Consider the following 18106-nt stretch of genomic DNA (forward strand, 5'->3'; position numbering starts at 1 on the left):
CAAAACAAGCTATGGCACAAAAAGCTCTCTTACCTGATTTACAAGGTAATCAATACCCTAGTGTAAAAGGAGTTAGTCAGAGACATGCCAAACTTAGAGTTTGCTAAAAATGAAATTTGTGAGACTTTTCAAAAAGGCAAAATGAAGAGATCAAGTCACAAGAGCAAAACTGTGAATTCTATAAGTGCAATTTTCCAACTCATTCACACGGACCTGTTTGGACCAGTTAATATATTATCTATTTCTAGAAAGAAATATGTGCTTGTGATGGTGGATGACTACTCAAGATACACATGGGTAGAGTTTATGCATTCTAAGGATGAAACTCCACACATCATAATTGAACACATCAAGAAAATTGAGAAGCAGGCTAAAGATCAGAACTGTGTAAAAAGATGAAGGAGTGACAATGACAGATTTCAGGAATGCAATTCTGCATGAATTCTGCAAAGACAAGGGCATTGTTCAAGAGTTCTCAGCTGCAAGAACACCTCAACAAAATGGGGTAGTTGAAAGAAACAATAGAATACTAGTGGAAGCTGCTAGAACAATGCTGCAAGATGCCAACAAGTTTTTGGGAAGAAGCTGTCAACATTGCATGCTACACACAAAATAGATATCTCATAAACAAAAATCTTGGAAAATTACTCCACTCAATTTTATCAAAAAGGAAGCCTACTGTAAAGCATATGCATCTGTTTGGAAGCAAGTTTTTTGTTTTAAAAGGCAACTCTGAATATGTAGGAAAATTTGACTCTAAAATTTTTGAAGCAATTTTTCTGGGATATTCATTGGAAAGAACTGCCTACATAGTTTATGTGTTTGAACAAAAGAAGATTATGGAAAGCAAGATGTGACTTTTGATGATGACAAGTTTCCAGGCTTGGAGTGCCTTGATGAAAGTGAAGCTGAAGCATTTCAGTTTGAAAATTTGAACATTGATAGTGATTCTGAAAATGAAGCTGAAATTAACACAAGTAACAGAATGAATAAAGAGTTAACTGATCAATTGAATCATGATAATGGAAGCTCATCTCAAATACCTGAATTTGATAGCACAAACTCAGGAGGGGAAAAGGAGAAAGTTCTGCAAGTCATGTCAAAGGTGAAGAAAATGCAGAAAACTCAAGTCAACCAAATTATACCATAAAGTGGGATATGAGTCACACTAGAATGTAATTATTGGTGATCCTAATGTTGGTGTGAGGACTAGGAGTGCAACTGCTAATGAATGTCTACATACATGCTTTCTTTCATAGATTGAGCCCAAGAAAATTGTGGGATCTCTACTTGATCCTAACTGGATATCTTCCATGCAGGAAGAGCTAAATCAGTTTAAAAGAAACAAAGTTTGGAAGTTAGTTCATGCACCAAATAATAAAAGTATAATTGGAACAAAATGGGTGTACAGGAACAAGATGGATGAAAATAGAATTGTGATAGGGAACAAACCAAGGTTGGTTCAAAAGGCTACTCATAGGAGGAAGGAATTGATTATGATGAAACTTTTACTCCAGTTGCAAGACTTGAAGATATAAGGATCTTTCTTGCATTTGTTATACACTCAAACTTTAAAGTGTATCAAATAGATGTAAATAATGCATTCCTTAATGGTGAGTTGGAAGAAGAAGTTTATGTGCAACAGCTACCTGGCTTTGAAGATCCAGAATTTCCAAACTTTGTATACAAACTACTCAAGGCTCTATATGGATTAAAGCAAGCACCTAGAGCTTGGTATGATACACTATCAGAATTATAACTTAAACATGGATTCACTAGAGGAACAATTGACAAGACTCTCTTCTACAAGCAGCATGATGGTGATATGATCCTAGTTTAGATCTATGTGGATGATATCATTTTTGGTTTTACTAATGAAAAGTTGTGTCGAAGATCCTCAAAACTCATGCAGAGTGAATATGAAATGAGTATGATGGGAGAATTAAGTTACTTTCTTGGACTTCAAGTTAGTCAAAAAAGTGATGGTATTTTCATCATCTAAACCAAGTATGTTAAAGATTTATTAAAAAAGTCCGGAATGGTTGATTGTTGTTGAGTGGAATTTATGACACTTTATAACGCTTCATTAAGCTTTGAATTGGTGTTTTTGTACTCAAGTTATTGGTGTTTTAATGTGTTTTCTAGTGTTTTTGCATTGCAGGCGTTTATCCAGAATTCAGGTGAATTAGCATTAATTTGATGCTAATATGGTGTTAGGAAGGTGTCCAAGGAAAAAAGGCTCGTGAAGACCAACTAATTGCATCAAGAAAAGAAGAGAAATAAGTTTTTTCCAGAAGACCGGCGCGCCCGCACGGTCATAGCGCGCGCCTGCGCCCGAGGAGCAGAAACACAGCGCGCCCGCTCTGGTCAAGCGCGCGCCCGCGTTATGGCGGGAATTAAAATCTTGATTCTTGTGGACTTTTGATTGGATGGACTTCTAATATGAATTGGTTGTAATATATACATAAATAAAGGTCGTTTTTCATAAGGAGACGTACCAGAGCTCAAGGAGAAGGCGTAAGAAGAGCTTATAGTACAATCCAACGAAGGCGAAGAAGATCTAGTTTATACTTGTGATTCTTTGTTCCAAGTTGTAACTTTGGATGCTAGTTTTATTATTCGTGGACCTATACTCTTGTTTCGTACTGGGTTTATTATTTATTAAGTATAAAGACTACGTTTATTATACCATGCTTTCATCGGAACCCATGTTGATGATGAGTCCAATTATGGGCTAGTCGTTATCGTGGGGTTCTAGCGGATTTATTTATGGATTTCTTTAGTTAATTTGTTTCGATGCCTTAGTGTGTGGTGATTGTATGATAACCTAGTATTGGTTGTGCTTATTCGTCTTATGAGCATTGTGAACTTATAAGATAGTGTGTTAATCTTCAATGAAGCGATAGAGAATTTAAGGATTTAGAACTTGCCATGCTAGCATAGGTTCATGTGTTATTGTTATGCATGATTCGTAGGTAATTTTAATCATCTTACTTGCCCTATGTAATCACAATAGATAACTTGTGCATTAAGCCATTATATTGTCAAATTCTATAGACATATAGGGTCTCAATATAATTGGTGTCTATTCAGCTTCTATCTCTTTTGTGGATGTCTGGTAGTATGTTATTCGTGCAACGAAAGTTGGCGTTTAGCAGTTTCGTGTTATCTGATTAGTGTCATCACCATTACATGCTAAGGTTAAGAACGAAAAGGCTATTGAATGAAGTATTTAATGAAGTTAGAATCTCATGTTTGTGTCATATATTATTCAACTCTCTTTAATCTCTTAATTACTGTTCTCTAATAATAATTCGCAATAGTTAATCGTAGTATAATCAAAACCCAGATTGTTATTCATCTTAGCATTGAATAATAGTCATATCATTGTTGCATAAGTGCATAAATCACAAAGTTAACATAAACCAGTCTCTTTGGGAACGAACTAGAAATAATTCTATATTACTTGCAATCGCGTATACTTGCGTGAATTATTAGCGCGTGTTTAGCGACGAACAAGTTTTTGGCGCCGCTGCCGGGGACTCGGTGTTAAATTTTAGTTTATGTATTTGTCATCAGTGATCGTTAAAGTTCATTAACTCGGACATTGTTACATACCTACTCTTTTCCTTGTCGTGTTTCAGGTACTCTAGCAAGCGTGTATGCATACGCGTTCGTGGGCTCGTAAGAGAACTCTGCATTAAGCCGAGGAGGAAGTTGTAGTGGTTCGAAGGGAAGTTTTTGAGGATGAAGAGAAAGTAGAAGAAGAAGAAGAGAAAGTCGAGGAACCAGCTTCAGTAGTGATTGGAGATCAAGCAGAAATTCCTAAGGCTTTGATGGACTATTCTCAGCCTAAGATTAATGATATTCAGTCAAGCATCACCAGACCAGCCATCTCGGCTAACACTTTTGAGATCAAGTCGAGCACGATTCAGATGATACAGAACTCAGTTCAGTTTGGGGGTTCTCCTACAGAAGACCCCAACATGCACATCAGGGATTTCATCGAGATCTGTGACACTTTCAAGTTCAATGGGGTGACTAAAGATGCTATCAAGCTCAGCCACAAGGCGAGAACACGAAGAACAATTAGAGCTCTTGAGGAAGGAACACCATCGGGGACCACCCAAGTGGTTTCGTCAACCGTAGAAATACCTTCTCACTTAACTTATGCAGCTACCCAAGGGGAAGCCCAGATAGGGGCAACTCAACCTCAGCCACAAGGGACGATTCCCTCGGCTATTCAAGGTACGAATCCCCAAGTTCAACAACTACACGCACATGTGAATTCTCGACCCATTGGGTACGAGTATTCAACTGTTGTGACCACTAACCCTCCTTATGGGATGCCCCTTTACCCCGAGGTTGGAGGAAGTGGACATGCTGGACGGGGTGAAGCACGAGGGCGATCGCCCCCTTACATACGAGGTTTAGCTCCTATCCCCTAGGATCAGGAATTTTCTGGTCCTTACACTGAGAGAGACTCCGAATCTTCGGATGATGAAGTAGCCCCAAGAAGGAGACGTGCTGGCAAAGAGCCGATGACTGATGGTAGCCAACGTCCTCGAAGCACCCAAGGGATGAATCCCCAAGAAGTGCAGGAAAGGATCAGGGCTCACGAGGCTGAGATTCAAAGGCTGAGGCGTGACTTGGAGGTGCACCAGACCACCAGACCCCGAGTACCTCCTAGGGGGAGAAATCCTCCTCCTGTCATAGACTTGGATGGTCCAGTACAGAGAAGGGCTGTTGTCCCAAGGTCTGATCCAAGCAATCTTCATCCCCTTGGAGATCCTGATGATCCTACTCCGCCCTTCACTGAAGAAATAATGAATACTCATATCTCAAGGAAGTTCAAGATGCCAACTATCAAAGCTTATGATGGCACGAGATATCCCGCTAATCATGTTAGGACATTCTCTAATGCACTGCTGTTGCAACCCGTGAATGATAGTCGTTTGCCCCCAAACTCTATTGGGTCATTCAGAAAATTAAGTCAGGCTTTTATTAAGCAATTCATCAGCGGGAGAGTACATGAGAAAAGTTCAGCATCTCTTATGAGCATTGTGCAGGAAATTAAAGGAATCCTTGAGAGACTACCTGAATCGTTTCACAAAGGAGGTTTTAAAAGTCCCAGACCTTGATGATAAGGTAGTCATGATAGCACTGCAACAAGGAACTAGGGATGAGTTTTTTAAGATGTCCTTGGCCAAACGTCCCCCTGAAAGCATGTTGCAGCTCCAGGATAGGGCAGGGAAGTATATCAAGGTGGAAGAGAGCATGAGGAAGACCATAGTGAGTAATGAGCCCACTGGAGGCAAGAAGCGAAAAACTGATCTGGAGTATATCGCTAAGGAGAAGTATCCTAGAACCTAGCAAAATCCTGATTCAAACCCCAAGAAGGGAGGACCTGGGAAAAAGTTCACTAAATATGCTAAGCTGAATGCTCCTAGAAGCCAGATCCTGATGGAAATCGAAAAAGATCGAGATATTCGTTGGCCTAAGCCCTTGAAGGCTGATCCTGCCAAGCTAGATAAGAGCAAGTATTGCAGATTTCACAAAGATGTTGGTCATGACACCGATGAGTGTAGACAGCTGAAAGATGAAATTGAGTTCCTCATCCGAAAAGGAAGATTGAACAAATACACTGGAGAAGGAGGGGATAGAAATAACAATGGAAGGAAGAACTTTGAAGATCGTAGGAGGGACTAAGACGATAAGGGGCGGAATCCTCAGCCTAGAGGATCGGTTATAAACGTAATTTTTGGAGGCCGCGACCTCGAGGGTCTGTGATAAACACAATCTTCGGAGGACAAACTGCTACTGGATTATCCAGAAACTCCAGAAAAGCATATACTAGAGAGGTTATGCATATTGTTGGAGAAGCCCCGAAGAGGGCCAGGAGAGAAGTAACATTGGCTTTTGATGATTCTGACCTAGAGGGTGTGAAATTTCCTCATGACGACCCGCTGGTCATAACACCGATAATAGGAAATAGCCCGGTTAAGAGGGTCCTTGTGGATAATGGTGCTTCAGTGGATATCTTGCTCCATGACGCCTTTCTAAGGATGGGATATAACGACTCCCAATTGACCCCAACTGACATGCCGATATATGGATTTGTGGGAGTAGAATGTCCCGTGGAAGGGATAATCAAGTTGCCAACCACCATAGGTCAGGAACCAAGGCAAGCAACGCAGATGTTGGACTTTATGGTGGTAAAGGCTAGTTTAACTTATAATGCTATCATGGGGAGAACAGGGATACATGCCTTCAAGGCAGTCCCTTCTTCCTACCATTCAGTTATAAAGTTTCCCACCCGGAATGGGATTGGAGAAGAGAGAGGAGATCAAAAAATGGCTAGAAGCTGTTATGTAGCCTCTTTGAGGGCAGATGGAGTCAGGGGGCAGGTTCTTCCTATTGAAGATATGAATATCCGAGAGAATGATGAGAAAAGAGGAAAGCTAGCAGAAGACTTGGTTTTGATTTCTTTAGCCCCCAAGAATCCTGAGAGGATGACTTTCATTGGAGCCACACTTGAGGAGCCCCTTAGAGGGAAGTTGGTGAGATTTTTGCAAGAAAATTGTGATGTGTTTGCATGGTCAGCAGCTGATATGCCAGGCATAGACCGGGAGCTGATTACTCACAAGTTAAACGTGGATCCAAACCGGAAGACAGTGAAGCAAAAAAAAAAGAAACTTTGCCCCGGAAAGACAAGAGGCTATAAAACAGGAAGTAGAGAAGCTCTTAGAGGTTGGTTTCATTGAGGATTCAATTTCCGGAATGGCTAGCAAACCGTGTAATGGTGAAAAAGGCCAATGGAAAGTGGAGAATGTGTATAGACTTCACTGATCTGAATGATGCATGCCCTAAGGACTGTTTTCCGTTGCCAAGGATTGATACTTTGATTGATGCCACTGCTGGGCATGAGATGCTGATCTTCATGGATGGATTTAGTGGATACAATCAGATTAAGATGCACAAGGGTGACATTCCAAAGGTATCATTCATCACTGACTTTGGTGTTTATTGTTATCTTGTTATGGCATTTGGTCTTAAGAATGCAGAAGCCACCTATCAAAGGTTGGTATATAAAATTTTTAAGGATCTTATTGGCAAGACTATGGAAGTCTATGTTGATGACATGTTAGTCAAGAGTCTAGTAAAGACTGATCATATAACCCATTTGAGGGAAGCTTTTGAGGTCCTGAGGTACCACAAGATGATGTTAAATCCTACAAAGTGTGCTTTCGGAGTAGGGTCTGGAAATTTTTTGGGATTGATAGTCTCCAAGAGAGGGGTCGAGGCTAACCCCGATAAAATAAAGGAAATCCTGGACATGGAACCGCCAAAAACTGTCAAGGATATTCAGAAGCTCACAAGAAGGGTTGCTGCGCTGGGACGATTCATCTCCAAGTCAGGAGACAAGTGTTTGTCATTCTTCAAGTTACTAAAGAACATTAAGGACTTTGTATGGAATGAGGAAAACCAGAAGGCATTCGAGGAATTAAAGAAATATATGGCCCATGCCCCGTTGTTGGCCAAGCCAGCTTTGAATGAAGTTTTATTCTTGTACTTAGCTGTTTCAGAGAGTGCCTTGAGCGCTGTATTGGTTAAGGAGGAACTGAAAATCTAGAAACCCGTATACTATGTCAGCAAAATTCTGCATGGTGCTGAGTTGAATTATTCAACTATTGAGAAATTTGCTCTAGCCCTGGTGATGGCTTCAAGAAAGTTACGTCCTTACTTTCAGGCTCATCAAATTGAGGTGCTAACAAATCAGCCCCTGAGAAATATCAGTCATAGTCCCAAGGCTAGTGGGAGGTTGATCAAGTGGGCAATAGAGCTGGGAGAGTTCGACATTAAGTACAAGCCACGGACGGCAATAAAAGCCCAGGCATTAGTTGTCTTCGTGGTGGAATGTATACCCAACCAAGAAGTCAGGGGGCAGGAAGATACCATACCTCAAGACAAGGAAGTTGATAAGGGGGACAAAGAGAAGGATGATAAGGAGAAAGAATATTGGGTTCTCTATTTTGATGGAGCATCAAAAAAAAATTTAAGTGGAGCAGGATTTATTTTACAAAGCCCTGATGGGTTCTTGATTGAGTATGCCATGAAGTTAGACTTCCCAACCACAAACAATGGGGCAGAATATGAAGTCCTGATAGTTGGCCTCGGCCTAGCAGGGACACTTAGAGTCAAGAACTTAAAAGTCCGTGGAGACTCGAAGTTGGTCATATCCCAGGTAAAGGGAGAGTTTGAGGCAAGGGATGATACGATGGCTAAGTATGTCCACATAGTAAGGGCTGTGATGACCCAATTCAATGAATGCCATGTTGAGCACATTCCAAGGGAGGAAAATGCTAAGGCAGATACATTATTAAAGTTTGCTTCATCCGAGATAGAAGAAAGTTCAGAAAGTGTGTACTTATGCGTTTTGAAGACACGGAGTATAGATGTTAAGCTTGTAGCTCCTGTAGGCCTGGGGACGTCATGGATAGATCCCATTAAGGCCCACACTCAAACTGGTTGGTTGCCAAACAATGCTACTGAAGTATGGAAGTTAGTTGTTCGGGCACTAAGGTACTCTTTGATAGATGGGATTTTGTACAAAAGATCTTTCGTGGTTCCTTACTTAAGGTGTCTCAGGCCCGATGAGGAACGCTTGGCTCTTGAAGAAGGACATGAAGGTATTTGTGGGCAACACTTGGGGGGCAGGGCCTTGGCTCATAAGATAACCCGTTTAGGCTTCTATTGGCCAGAAATGATGGCTGATGCCAAAGAATATGTGAAAAAGTGTGACCGCTGTCAGAAGCACGCACCGGTTGTTAGACAACCCCCCGAGATGCTGACCTCCATCAACTCGCCCATCCCCTTCGCTATGTGGGGAATGGATATTCTGGAGCCTTTCCCCATGGCCACGGCACAAAGGAAGTTTTTGATTGTAGCCATTGATTATTTTACCAAGTGGATTGAAGCCAAGCCCTTGGCCAAAATCACAACTAAGAAGGTTGCACAATTCCTGTGGGAAAATATCATGTGCCGGTATGGAATTCCCCGCATCCTAGTCATTGACAATGGAACACAATTCAACAACGAGGAATTCAAGAAGTACTGTGAAAAAAGTGAAATTGAGTTACGGTTCACCTTTGTGGCTCACCCGCAAGCCAATGGGCAAGCGGAAGTGGTGAATCGAATAATCCTGGATGGACTAAAGAAGAGGATTGAGAAGTCAAGGAATAACTGGGTGGATGAAATACTCCCAATACTATGGGCCTATAGGACTACCTGTAGAGTCACGACTGGAGCAACTCCCTATAGGGCAGAAGCAGTTGTTCCCGTGGAGATATCACATTCCTCTCCCAGGATTCAAGCTTTCAATGCTGAGGAAAATGAGGAAGGGCAAAGGTTAGCCCTGGATCTAATTGACGAAGTGCGAGATGAGGCACATGCGAAGATAGAGGAATATCAGAAAAAGGCTTCGTTCTACTACAACCTAAGGGTTAAAGAAAGGTTTTTCAAACAAGATGACTTAGTCTTAAGGAAGGTGGAAGCTTCTGGTGTAGGGCAGAAAGGGAAGCTTGCCCCAAATTGGGAAGGGCCATACGAGCTCAAAAGTGTTCAGGGAAGAGGAACCTACAAGCTAGAGACTAGGGATGGTTTTGAAATCCCGAGAACTTGGCATGCACAAAACCTAAAGGTTTACTACGTGTAAAATGATCGATTACGATTCTCACTTGTCAAGATGACAAGTAGGTTGAAAAGCACCTTGAAGCTTTGCTTGCTTAGGATTTACATGTTTTAATTTGAGGATTATTAAGACTTGTGTAAGGGATGAATCCCAAGAGTTTTCATAAACTTGTTTTAGAACTGTTTGGTTCATACCATATATGGTTGAGTTTGCTTATCTATTTTAGTACAAGTACGAGGAAAAATAAGGGAAAGCTATGAAAAGGCTAGCAAATTAACTCCCATAAAATAGTATAAGTACTTGAAAGAAATAGTAGAAAAAGAAAACAAAGCCATGTAAGGCCTAAACACTGAAGATGTTGCAGTCCATGAAGAACCGCAAGTAGATAAAAGCCACACACGACAAACAAAGCCATGCAAGGCCTAAACACTGAAGAATAATCTATAGTCCAAAATCAGATGATTGACCAATAATGGCAACCTCAGAAACAACCCAAAGGCTAGGAAAGCCCTGCAAATTTACCATATCCGGGTAAGAGCTATGAACAGAGCCAAGGGACATATTAACGGAGCGCACCTCATCATCATGGGTGTCCATCATCTTGAATAAGTCTTCCGACCATCGGTAAATGCTAAGAGAGCTCTAGAATCCCAGTTCTGAAGCTTTCTCTCAAGTTTCTTCATCAAATGCCTCCAAGGCCATGTGCTCCCTCCTTCATTTTACACTCCTAGTGAAAGAAGCTGCGACGTAGGCGTTGGCCAAATAAGAAAAAGATATTAGAAAGCTAACTTCACGAAATGTATATGGTCAATTGAAGTCTACATTACAAAATCCAGCAGACCAGCCTCCAAGAGATGCCTTAAGCAAGCCAGGCTCCTCCTTTAATATGTGAAGTATTGAAAGTTCTAAAAAGAATAGATGTACCAAATACAAGGCATAAGCCCCGCACATCCCCGCCTGAGGAAGCTGTTCGCCTAATTGAAACAAACTTAACCAATGGAAAAATAAGAGGGGTTAGGCCAGCTTTAACAAAGTTCCTTTGAATTATGAGGACCCATCAAGAACACGAACGTGATAGTTTATGTTCTAGGTCCATCAAGACATGTTGTCCAAGAAAGCAAAAATGTTTCCCCTTGACCGAGAGGAGGTCGAGTAGCCATTGAGAATATTGAATTTCAAGAACTTCCACAAAATAGGATCCCGAAGGGCCAAGAAGTTCTAGACATTAAGGTTACGACCGACCAGGGCCTCAAGGGCTTGGTCTCTATGGCCGACCAAGAGTCCTTGAAGCTGACTCCTCCATATGGAGGGTTAGGCCGACTAGGACGTCCTCGAAGGAACGTCTACAGACGTCCGGAACTAATAGGGTTGGCCCCTAAGAGAAGGTTTGAAGAAAACCATGAACTAGAGCCAAGAGATGCTCCTAGTGAAGGCAAGAACTCTTACGGAGGGAAATAAGCTTCATGAAGAGTAAGACGCTCACGGAGGTGAGATTCTGGCCTACCAAGAGTCCATGAGAATAAGTTTCGTGAAGAGAAGAACATCCATGAGAACAAGTTCCGCGAAGGCTAAAGAGTCCATGATAACAAATTTCGTGAAGACTAGGACATCCACGAAAACAAGTTTCATGAAGAATAGAACGTTCACTAGAAAACGATCAGAAAAGTCTGACTGAGGCTAAACACAAATCGATAGTCTTAAGGGACGATTATGTTAATCACCATGATAAGAAAAAGCCCACATTCCAGAACCTTCCGGAATGTCCTCGAAGATTCTTAACGATTTCTTTTGATCCTTAATGGATTTGGAAATATGGAGGCCCAAAACGAGGCCCAAATCCAAAAAGGATTTGGAAAAGTAAAGGCCAGAAATGAGGCCTGAATCCTAATAGGATTTGGAAAAATTAGCCCAAAAATAAGCCCCATCCAAAGACCATAGATCAGGTTTGAGGTCGAATTTGAGGTCGTGAATTCTATTCAAATTCTTTCGAACAGACACCCGAAAATTACGGTTAAAAAAGACCAGGATTGAGGTCGAAGTCCAGACCAGGATTGAGGTCGAAGTCCAGACCAAGATTGAGGTCGAAGTCCAGACCAGGATTGAGGTCGAAGTCCAGGTAAATAAGACCAGGATTGAGGTTAAATTCCTGAATCAAGCACAATATTTTTCGAGAACAAGGCCAGAAATTTAGACCAAAATCCAGGACAAGGGTCCGACTAGGATCCCGGACGAAATCCAGGTCGTAAATCCTAGTCGAAACATTACGACCAGGAAACAAATAAGCACAAAAATTTTGACTAAAATCCAGGTCGATGGTTCGACTAGGATCCTGGTCGAAATCCAGGTCAAAAATCCTAGTCGAAACCTTACGACCAGGAAACAAAGAAGGACATAAATTTCGACCAAAATCTAGGTCGAAGGTTCGACTAGGATCCTGGTCGAAATCCAGGTCGTGGATCCTAGTCGAAAACCTTCGACCAGGATTGAAATGCTGCCCCAACATTCGACTAGGATCCTGGTCGAAAAAGGGCTGAAAATTTCAGAAAAATCCCTGAAAAATTAGGGAAATTTGAAAATAATTTCAAAAATTATTTTTGATAAAATATTCTTGATATATTAAAGAGGTAATATCTGTGAGTATCAGAATATTCTTGAAAATTAGGAGAAAAATCCCAGAAATTAAGGGAAAATTCCTGAAAAATACCAGAAAATTCCTAAAGAAAGGGAAAAGGGTAAGAAAATGATAGGGAAGTTCTAAAAAACAACCCTGAAGCCGTGTACAAGGCAAATCATTGTAAATGTGTAGGTCTCTCCACACTTTACGCCAAAATGATACCCTGTAAGGGAACGAATGAACTTAACTTCTGCGAAATCTTTTACGGTTTCCCAGATGTTGGGGGGAAAATGATGGGGAATGAAATAAACCCTGATTGCGTAATTAATATCGCATTAATTGTATTGACATTGGGCTGACAGTTAAGCCCACTAAAAGTGGCACAAGACCCTGATTATTAATTAATTTCATAATTAATTGATAAGGGAAAAATCAGCTATTAAGAAGTGTCCCAATAAGGACATAAATCCTAGTAGATTAGCCTCCAAGAAACCTAAAAGGATAAGGAATCAGTTTCCTACCACTTAGGACTCCAAAGTCCATTCTAATTCTGAGACTTGCCCACCAAGTCTTCTAACCCAAGTCCAATTCAAGGACTCCCAACATCTATATAAGGGGCCTCACCCCACCAATCAGAACTACGTTTTAGACTTAGTCCTTGCAGGGCATGAAAGTCACTACGTCCTTGGTGAGCCCTCGCCGCCATAGCCCCGAGGGCAAGTATCACCAAGAACTACATTTTTTGACTTGATCCTTGGCAATCAGCAAGGTACGTAGGCATCTTGTTAAGGCAAATTGAGTCACGAAACACAAGACTCTTCCCATTCTCTTTGAGGGATAAAGTAAAGTGTTGATAGCATTCTCTACCACCAAGGTCTATCACCAAATGGGAGGATCTTACTCAAATGTTTGTCACCAAATTCTTTCCTATAGGGAAGACTGCTGCAATCAGGAATGCTCTTACTCAGTTTGCACAGCAAACTGGAGAATCTCTTTGTGAGGCTTGGACTCGATATAAGGAGATGCTAAGGAAGTGCCCACACCATGGCATGCCTGATTAGATTATTATAAACTTTTTCTACAATGGTTTGGGCGCACAGTCTAGACCTATGCTTGATGTAGCGTCTGGTGGAGCCTTATGGGCCAAAAGCTATAATGAAGCTTATGAGTTGATTGAGCTAATGGCAGCAAATGAATACCAGAATCCTACGCAAAGAATGTTACAAGGCAAGGTAGCAGGAATTCTGGAAGTGGATACAGCTACTGCTATAGCTGCTCAACTTCAAGCTTTGACGATAAAAGTGGACTCTTTGGCTATTTATGAAGTTAATCAAATCACTAGTGTTTGTGAACTTTGTGCGGGGGCACATGACACTGAGCAGTGTGTTATTTCTAGAGAATCAACTCAATTTTTGAGCAACTTTCAGAGATCACAGCAGAAAACTCCAGCCACTTATCATCCCAATAACCACAATCATCCTAACTTTAGTTGAAGCAACAATTAGAATACAGTGCAACAACCTTATCAATCATACACAACAAAGTAGTATAGCCCTCCTGGTTTTCAACAACCGCAATATGCCCCTAGGCAACAACTTCAACTTCAGCAGTTACCGCAAGCTAATGAAAAATCTGAATTGGAGGAGTTGAGGCTCATGAGCAAGAGCCAAGCTATTTCTATCAAGACCTTGGAGAATCATATTGGGCAAATTGCTAATGCTTACTGAATCGTCAACCTGGCATGCTTCCAAGAGATACTGAAGTACCAGGCAAGAAGGAAGTTAAGGAGCATGTTAAGGTAATTATATTGAGGTCTGGTAAGGTTACAAATCCTGAAAAAGCTAAGACTCCAGAATCTGAAGTTGAGGCTGAAGAAGAAGAAGTGCAGAAGGAAGCAGAAGTGGAACCAAGGAAGACTACTGTTGAGCACACTCCTCCTGAGGTTAATACAAGGGAGAAACATATCTATCCTCCACCTCATTTTCCTAAGAGACTGCAGAAGAAAAAGCTGGATAAGCAGTTTGAGAAATTTCTGGAGGTGTTCAATAAACTTCACATCAACATACCTTTCACTGAAGCTCTTAAACAAATTCCTAGCTATGCGAAGTTCATGAAAGGTATTCTCTCTAGGAAGGTGAAGCTTGATGACTTAGAGACCATTGCTCTTATGAAGGAATGCAGTGATGTGCTGCAACAGAAGTTGCCTCTGAAGCTTAAAGATCCTGGAAGCTTCACTATCCATTGCATCATTGGAAAAGTGTCATTCGACAAATGCTTATGTGACTTGGGAGCTAGCATCAATCTGATGCCTTTGTCAATCTTCAAGAAGTTGGATTTGCCAGATTCGAAGCCTACTTATATGACTTTACAGTTGGCCGATCGTTCTATTAAATATTCACGAAGTATTGTGGAGGATGTTTTGGTCAAGGTGGACAAACTCATCCTTCCTGCTGATTTTGTAATTCTTGATTTCAAGGAGGATAAGAAGATTCCCATAATCTTGAGAAGACCTTTCTTGGCTACTGGCCGAACCTTGATAGATGTGCAGAAAGGTGAGCTCACCATACGAGTGATGGATCAGGATGTAACTTTTAATATATTCAATGCTATGAAATTCCCTACGGAAAATGAGGAGTGTTTTAAGGTGGAGATGGTCGATTCTGGGTTAATTCTGAACTTGATCGATTGCTAAGATTCGATGCCTTAGAAATGGCCTTGTTGGGAAATTCCGATAGTGAAGATGATGAAGGTGAAGAGCACTTGCAATATTTGAATGCTTCTCCCTGGAAGCAAAAGATGGATATGCCTTTTGAATCTCTTAGATTGGAGGAGCTGAGAAGTTCTCCAAAGCGCCTCAAGCCATCTATTGAGGAAGCCTCAACTCTTGAGCTTAAGCCTTTACCTGAACATTTGAGGTATGCATTTTTAGGTGATGCATCTACTTTACCTATTATAATTGCATCTGACCTTTCAGGTAGCGACGAGGAGAAGCTTTTAAGAATTTTTAGAGAATTCAAATTGGCAATTGATTGGACTATAGCAGATGTCAAGGGAATCAATCCTTCTTATTGCATGCACAAAATTCTGCTAGAGGAAGGAAGCAAGCCTACTATTGAGAAACAGAGAAGGCTAAATCCGATCATGAAAGAGGTTGTGAAGAAGGAAATCCTCAAGTGGCTAGATACAGGGATCATCTATCCTATTTCTGACAGTTCTTGGGTGAGTCCAGTTCAGTGTGTGCCAAAGAAAGGAGGCATCACAGTTGTTGCTAATGAGAAGAATGAGCTCATTCCTACTAGAACAGTCACGGGGTGGAGAGTTTGCATGGATTATAGAAAGCTGAACAAGGACACAAGGAATGATCACTTCCCTCTTCCTTTTATTGATCAGATGCTTGACAGGTTGGCTGGGCATGATTACTACGGTCTTCTGGATGGCTATTCGGGATATAATCAGATGTTTATCACTCCAGAAGATCAAGAGAAGACTACATTCACATGTCCTTTTGGTACTTTTACTTTCCGAAGGGTTTTTTTTGGACTGTGTGGAGCAACAGCCACTTTTCAGAGATGCATGATGGCTATCTTCTCTAATATGATTGGAAATAATATAGAAGTGTTCATGAACGATTTCTCGGTCTTTGGAACTTCTTATGATGAATGCTATCATAAACTTGGGTTAGTGCTGAAAAGGTGTGTTGAGACTAATTTGGTTCTCAATTGGGAGAAATGTCATTTTATGGTGCGCCAAGGCATCATTTTGGGTCACAAGGTTTTTATTAAGGGTCTAGAGGTGGACAAAGCCAAGGTGGGGGTTATTTAAAATCTTCCTCCACCAATTTCTGTAAAGGGAATTTGCAGTTTTCTTGGTCATGCGGGTTTTTATAGGCGTTTCATCAAGGACTTCTCTAAGATTTCGAAGCCATTGTGCAATTTGCTAGAAAAAGATGTTCCTTTTAAGTTTGAAGATGAGTGCCTTACTGCTTTTGAGACATTAAACAAGAGTTTAATTTTTGCACCTGTCATAACTGCACCTCATTGGTCTGAACCGTTTGAAATGATGTGCAATGCAAGTGACTATGCAGTTGGAGCAGTTCTTCGGAAAAGAAAGAACAACATATTTCATATAGTCTAATATGCTAGTAAGACTCTTAATGGTGCTCAACTGAACTACACCACTACTGAGAAGGAACTTTTGGCTATTGTCTATGGTTTTGAGAAATTTCGATCTTATCTGCTTAGGACGAAGGTGACAGTTTTCGCCGATCATCTCTCGCATTTAGAGGACCTAATGGCTACTTCACAAGATAAGTCTTTGATTAACGAATCTTTTCCCGATGAGCAATTATTGGGAATGAAAGCAGAAGAACCGTGGTTCACCGACATTGTGAACTACCTTGTGAGTAACGTTATGCCTCCAGATTTGACTTCCGCTCAAATGAAGAATTTTCTGCATGAAGTGAAGTGGTATATGTGGGATGAGCCATTTCTTTTTTGAAAAAGAGCTGAACAAATCATCAGGAGATGTATTTCTTATAGAGAAACAGGGGGCATCTTGCGAGATTGCCACTCAACGGCTTATAGAGGATATTATGGTGGAGAAAAGACAACATCTCGTATTCTTCAAGCAGGTTTCTTTTGGCCGACTTTGTTTAAAGATGATCATCAGTTTGTTTTGAAATGTAATCGATGTCAACGTGTGGGTAATATGTCCAAGAGGGATGAGATGCCTCTTAATGTGCTTCTCGAGGTTGAAGTCTTCGATGTTTGGGGAATTGACTTTATGGGGCCATTTGTCTCATCTTGTAACAATCTGTATATCTTGTTGGCGGTTGATTATATTTTAAAATGGGTTGAAGTCAAGGCGTTGCCAACGAACGATGCGAAGGTAGTGCTTAATTTTCTTCGCAAGCAGATATTCACAAGATTTGGAACTCCAAGAGTCATAATCAGTGATGAGGGGTCGCATTTTTGCAGTCGCAAATTCACTGCCATGATGCAAAGGTATAATATGAATCATCGCATTGCTACGGCTTATCGTCCTCAGACGAATGGTCAAGCTGAGGTATCTAACAAAGAGATCAAGCACTTCTTAGAGAAAGTTGTGTGTCCGTCGAGAAAAAATTGGTCTTTGAAATTTGATGAAGTTGTTTGGCCATACAGAACATCATACAAGACTTCATTGGGAATGTCACCATTTCAGTTGGTTTATGGCAAGGGGTGTCATTTGCCGGTGGAGCTCGAGCATAAAGCGTATTGGGATTTGAAGAAGTTGAATCTGGATTTGGATACAACTAGAAAGAAGAGGATAATTTAATTGAATGAACTCGACGAGTTTCGGCTTCAAGTGTATGAAAACAACAAAATGTATAAGGAGAAAGTCAAGAGGTGGCACGATAGGGGCCTAGTGCTCAAATCATTTATGCCGGAGCAACAAGTTTTTTTGTTTAACTCTCATCTCCGTCTTTTTCCTGGAAAGTTGAAGTCAAGGTGGTCAAGGCCGTTTATTGTCAAAACTGTGTTTCCACATGGAGCGGTGGAGATTTTTAAGAATGATTCGGGCCAAGCATTCAAGGTAAATGGTCAGAGGTTGAAGCATTACTATGGTGACATGGCAACCCGTGAGGTGGTTAGTATCGTGTTACTGTCCGTTTGATCTCGCATTACTACGTCAAGCTAATGACGTAAAGCAAGCGCTTTTTGGGAGGCAACCCAAGTTTTTTGTACATTAGTAGATAGAGGAAGAAGAAAGAAAGGAGAAAAGCATAAAAAAAATTCAAAAAAAAAATCTCGGGGCCCACT

At 41.1% G+C, this 18106-nt stretch overlaps 1 non-coding gene across 1 annotated transcript; it reads right to left on the minus strand.

Annotated features, from left to right (window-relative positions):
* Positions 1-13249: 13249 nt before the first annotated feature.
* Positions 13250-13356, minus strand: LOC141662222 (small nucleolar RNA R71). The gene has a single exon (XR_012550345.1). It is a non-coding gene; the product is annotated as a small nucleolar RNA R71 (small nucleolar RNA).
* Positions 13357-18106: the final 4750 nt, after the last annotated feature.

This window comes from Apium graveolens, chromosome 5, assembly GCF_009905375.1.
Source record: "Apium graveolens cultivar Ventura chromosome 5, ASM990537v1, whole genome shotgun sequence".
NCBI classification, from domain to species: Eukaryota; Viridiplantae; Streptophyta; class Magnoliopsida; order Apiales; family Apiaceae; genus Apium; species Apium graveolens.